This window comes from Pseudophryne corroboree, chromosome 6 (genome assembly GCF_028390025.1).
Source record: "Pseudophryne corroboree isolate aPseCor3 chromosome 6, aPseCor3.hap2, whole genome shotgun sequence".
In the NCBI taxonomy this organism is placed as follows: Eukaryota; Metazoa; Chordata; class Amphibia; order Anura; family Myobatrachidae; genus Pseudophryne; species Pseudophryne corroboree.
Genome location: NC_086449.1, coordinates 613403830 through 613409836, shown reverse-complemented (window position 1 = coordinate 613409836; position 6007 = coordinate 613403830). Strand labels below are relative to the sequence as shown.

The 6007-nt window shown below is 46.8% G+C and overlaps 1 protein-coding gene across 2 annotated transcripts in view; it reads right to left on the bottom strand.

Annotated features, from left to right (window-relative positions):
* The window catches only part of NEURL1B (neuralized E3 ubiquitin protein ligase 1B), a 751932-nt gene that overhangs the window by 682203 nt on the left and 63722 nt on the right, over positions 1-6007 (bottom strand). The gene's annotated exons all lie outside the window — the stretch shown is intronic.

The following is a 6007-nucleotide window of genomic DNA, read 5'->3' as shown; positions in this document are numbered from 1 at the left end:
TTGAGAGCACAGTACAAAACATAGGGTCTATGGTGGGGGAGAGCTGACAATACAAAACATGCAGAAGGGGGCAAATTGGTATAGCACGTACAGATGGTGTGGGGGCAAATTACAAAAACATAGAAATTGTGGCATACTCTATAGAACATATAGAGGAAGGACATACACTTTTGGGGGTTGCGAGATGTAGAACATACTGTAATACAGAAAAACAGGAAGGGTGGGGAGAGCATGACACAGGACATACAGATCGGGGGAGATAGTGAAATAGCTGACATTTACAGTATATCAATGAACGGGTGGTCTTCTGTATGCCGAATGTCGGGATCCCGGCGCACAGTATACCGGCGCCGGAATCCCGACACCCGGCATACCGACAACTATTCTCCCACGACCCCTCTGGAGGGAGAATAAAATAGTACGCGCGCCACCGGGCCCACAGCGTGGCGAGCGCAGCGAGGCCGTGAGGGGCTCCTTTGCGCTCGCCACGCTGTCGGTATGCCGGCGGTCGGGCTCCTGGCGCCGGTATGCAGGTCGCCGGGAGCCCGAGCGCCGGCATACCATACTACACCCCAATGAACTGGGGGCAGGTGTACAAAGCCTGGGAGAGTGATAAAGTGGAGATAGATAAACTAACAACCAATCAGCTCCGAGTTGTCATTTTTTAAACACAGCCTGTAACATGGCAGTTAGGAGCTGATTGGCTGGTACTTTACCTCTCTCCACTTTATCACTCTGCAGGGCTTAATACATCTCCCCCATAGAATAACCAAATGATGAAATGGTACAGAATGGTATAAATTATGTGAATTGGAGCTGTAACAAGTGACTGTTTCCCTATCTTTACATATAATAAAGGTGACATAGTCCTTTCCCTAGAGTCCTTCTCCTCGGGATCCGAACTTCACCTTTTTTTTCACGGGTCCGACCAACTCGTATCCTCCCGCCTTGCTCGGTTAACCCGAGTGCGCCTGAACGTCATCATCCCGCGGTCGGATTCTCGCGAGATTCGGATTCTATGTAAGGAGCCGCGCGTCGCTGCCATTTTTCACTCGTGCATTGGAGATGATCGTAAGAGGACGTGGCTGGCGTCCTCTCAGTTTCTATGTTCAGTGGGCTGCAAATTGTGCTACAAATATCTATGCTCAGTGTGCTGCAAATATCTGTGCTCAGTGTGCTGCAATTGCAAATATTTACATTCTCTGCCTGAAAAACGCTCCATATCTGACTGTGCTCAGTGTGCTGCAAATATCTGTGCTCAGTGTGCCTATTGCTTTATTGTGGGGACTGGGTACCAGCAGTATTATATATTAGGAGTACAGTGCAGAGTTTTGCTGACCAGTGACCACCAGTATTATACGTTCTCTGCCTGAAAAACGCTCCATATCTGTGCTTCATTGTAGTACATAGTAGGAGGACAGTATAGAATTTTGCGGACCACCAGTATAACTATATTATATATATATATATATATATATATATATATATATATATATATATATATATATAGCAGTACAGTACAGTAGGCCACTGCTCTACCTACTTCTGTGTCATCAAGTATGCTATCCATCCACACCTGTGGTGCATTTCAGTTTTGCACAGTTTGCTGTCCACCAGTATATACTATATAGCAGTACGGTACAGTAGGCCACTGCTCTACCTACCTCTGTGTCGTCAAGTATACTATCGATCCATACCCGTGGTGCATTTCAGTTTTGTACAGTTTGCTGACCACCAGTATATACTATATAGCAGTACGGTACAGTAGGCCACTGCTCTACCTACCTCTGTGTCGTCAAGTATACCCTCCCATCCATACCTGTGGTGCATTTCAGTTGTGCGCAGTATATATAGTAGTAGGCCATTGCTATTGATAGATTACCGGCATATAATTCCACACATTAAAAAATAGAGAACAAAAATGTGGAGGGTAAAATAGGGAAAGATCAAGATCCACTTCCACCTCGTGCTGAAGCTGCTGCCACTAGTCATGGCCGAGACGATGAAATGCCATCAACGTCATCTGCCAAGGCCGATGCCCAATGTTATAGTAGAGAGCATGTAAAATCCAAAAAAAATAAAGCTCAGTAAAATGACCCAAAAATCTAAATCGTCTGAGGAGAAGCGTAAACTTGCCAATGTGCCATTTACGACACGGAGTGGCAAGGAACGGCTGAGGCCCTGGCCTATGTTCAAGGCTAGTGGTTCAGCTTCACCTGAGGATGGAAGCACTCATCCTCCTGCTAGAAAACTTAAAAGAGTTAAGATGGCAAAACCACAGCAAAGAACTGTGCGTTCTTCTAAATCACAAATCCCCAAGGAGAGTCCAATTGTGTCGGTTGCGATGCCTGACCTTCCCAACACTGGACGGGAAGAGGTTGCGCCTTCCAGCATTTGCACGCCCCCAGCAAGTGCTGGAAGGAGCACCCGCAGTCCAGTTCCTGATAGTCAAATTGAAGATGTCACTGTTGAAGCACACCAGGATGAGGATATGGGTGTTGCTGGCGCTGGGGAGGAAATTGACAAGGAGGATTCTGATGGTGAGGTGGTTTGTTCAAGTCAGGCACCCGGGGAGACACCTGTTGTCAGTGGGACGAATACAAAAAAAAAAAATCACCTCTTCGGTGTGGAATTATTTCAACAGAAATGCGGACAACTGGTGTCAAGCCGTGTGTTGCCTTTGTCAAGCTGTAATAAGTAGGGGTAAAGATGTTAACCACCTAGGAACATCCTCCCTTATATGTCACCTGGACCGCATTCATCAGAAGTCAGTGACAAGTTCAAAAACTTTGGATGACAGCAGAAGCAGTCCACTGACAACTAAATCCCTTCCTCTTGTAACCAAGCTCCTGCAAACCACACCGCCAACTCCCTCAGTGTCAATTTCCTCCTTACACAGGAAAGCCAATAGTCCTGCAGGCCATGTCACTGTCAAGTCTGACGAGTCCTCTCCTGCCTGGGATTCCTCCGATGCATCCTTGAGTGTAATGCCTACTGCTGCTGGCACTGCTGTTGTTGCTGCTGGGAGTCGATCACCATCCCAGAGGAGAAGTCGGAAGACCACTTGTACTACTTCCAGTAAGCAATTGACTGTCCAACAGTCCTTTGCGAGGAAGATGAAATATCACAGCAGTCATCCTGCTGCAAAGCGGATAACTCAGGCCTTGGCAGCCTGGGTGGTGAGAAACGTGTTTCCGGTATCCACCGTTAATTCACAGGGAACTAGAGACTTGATTGAGGTACTGTGTCCCCGGTACCAAATACCATCTAGGTTCCATTTCTCTAGGCAGGCGATACCGAAAATGTACACAGACCTCAGAAAAAGAGTCACCAGTGTCCTAAAAAATGCAGTTGTACCCAATGTCCACTTAACCACGGACATGTGGACAAGTGGAGCAGGGCAGACTCAAGACTATATGACTGGGACAGCCCACTGGGTAGATGTATTGCCTCCCGCAGCAAGAACAGCAGCGGCGGCACCAGTAGCAGCATCTCGCAAATGCCAACTCGTTCCTAGGCAGGCTACGCTTTGTATCACCGCTTTCCATAAGAGGCACACAGCTGACAACCTCTTACAGAAACTGAGGAACATCATCGCAGAATGGCTTACCCCAATTGGACTCTCCTGGGGATTTATGACATCGGACAACGCCACCAATATTGTGCGTGCATTACATCTGGGCAAATTCCAACACGTCCCATGTTTTGCACATACATTGAATTTGGTGGTGCAGAATTATTTAAAAAACTACAGGGGCGTGCAAGAGATGCTGTCGGTGGCCCGAAGAATTGCGGGCCACTTTCGGCATTCAGCCACCGCGTGCCGAAGACTGGAGCACCAGCAAACAGTTCTGAACCTGCCCTGCCATCATCTGAAGCAAGAGGTGGTAACGAGGTGGAATTCAACCCTCTATATGCTTCATAGGATGGAGGAGCAGCAAAAGGCCATTCAAGCCTATACATCTGCCTACGTTATAGGCAAAGGAGGGGGAATGCACCTGACTCAAGCGCAGTGGAGAATGATATCAACGTTGTGCAAGGTTCTGCAACCCTTTGAACTTGCCACACGTGAAGTCAGTTCAGACACTGCCAGCCTGTGTCAGGTCATTCCCCTCATCAGGCTTTTGCAGAAGAAGCTGGAGACATTGAAGGAGAAGCTAAAACAGAGCGATTCCGCTAGGCATGTGGGGACTTGTGGATGGAGCCCTTAATTTGCTTAACCAGGATTCACGGGTCGTCAATCTGTTGAAATCAGAGCACTACATTTTGGCCACCGTGCTCGATCCTAGATTTAAAACCTACGTTATATCTCTATTTCCGGCAGACACAAGTCTGCAGAGGTTCAAAGACCTGCTGGTGAGAAAATTGTCAAGTCAAGCGGAACGTGACCCGTCAACAGCTCCTCCTTCACATTCTCCCGCAACTGGGGCTGCGAGGAAAAGGCTAAGAATTCCGAGCCCACCCACTGGCGGTGATGCAGGGCAGTCTGGAGCGAGTGCTGACATCTGGTCCGGACTGAAGGACCTGCCAAAGATTACCGACATGTCGTCTACTGTCACTGCATATGATTCTGTCACCATTGAAAGAATGGTGGAGGATTATATGAGTGACCGCATCCAAGTAGGCACGTCAGACAGTCCGTACGTATACTGGAAGGAAAAAGAGGCAATTTGGAGGCCCTTGCACAAACTAGCTTTATTTTACCTAAGTTGCCCCCCCTCCAGTGTGTACTCCAAAAGAGTGTTTAGTGCAGCCGCTCACCTTGTCAGCAATCGGCGTACGAGGTTACTTCCAGAAAATGTAAAGAAGATGATGTTCATCAAAATGAATTATAATCAATTCCTCGGTGGAGACATTCACCAGCAATTGCCTCCAGAAAGTACACAGGGACCTTAGATGGTGGATTCCAGTGGGGATGAATAAATAATCTGTGAGGAGGGGGATGTACACAGTGAAAGGGGTGAGGAATCGGATGATGAGGAGGAGGTGGACATCTTGCCTCTGTAGAGCCAGTTTGTGCAAGGAGAGATTGATTGCTTCTTTTTTGGTGGGGGCCCAAACCAACCAGTCATTTCAGTCACAGTCGTGTGGCAGACTCTGTCGCTGAAATGATGGGTTTGTTAAAGTGTGCATGTCCTGTTTATACAACATAAGGGTGGGTGGGAGGGCCCAAGGACAATTCCATCTTGCACCTCTTTTTTCTTTCATTTTTCTTTGCATCATGTGCTGTTTGGGGACTATTTTTTTGAAGTGCCATCCTGCCTGACACTGCAGTGCCAGTGCCACTCCTAGATGGGCCAGGTGTTTGTGTCGGCCACTTGTGTCGCTTAGCTTAGCCATCCAGCGACCTTGGTGCACCTCTTTTTTTCTTTGCATCATGTGCTGTTTGGGGACTATTTTTTAAATCTGACATCCTGTCTGACACTGCAGTGCCACTCTTAGATGGGCCAGGTGTTTGTGTCGGCCACTTGGGTTGCTTAGCTTAGTCATCCAGCGACGTCGGTGCAAATGTTAGGACTAAAAATAATATTGTGAGGTGTTCAGAATAGACTGAAAATGAGTGGAAATTATGGTTATTGAGGTTAATAAATACTATGGGATCAAAATGACCCCCAAATTCTATGATTTAAGCTGTTTTTGAGGGTTTTTTTGTAAAAAAACACCCGAATCCAAAACACATCCGAATCCGACAAAAAAATTTCAGGGAGGTTTTGCCAAAACGCGCCCGAATCCAAAACACGGCCTCGGAACCGAATCCAAAACCCGAAAAATGTAAAAATTATATACTGTATTTATACATTTACATTATCTGTTATTTTAAATCACATATTTCTTAGCAGTCATACCCAGGATTAGAACCCATGACATGGTACACTGCAGCAGACACTTTACTGGTGGAGCTATCTGCTCTTGTACAGGAAGCATGAGAATTCTAACTATATGAAGTTACATGTAATTGTCAGAGAAGTAACTTCATATAGTTAGAACTCTCATATTGCCTATACAG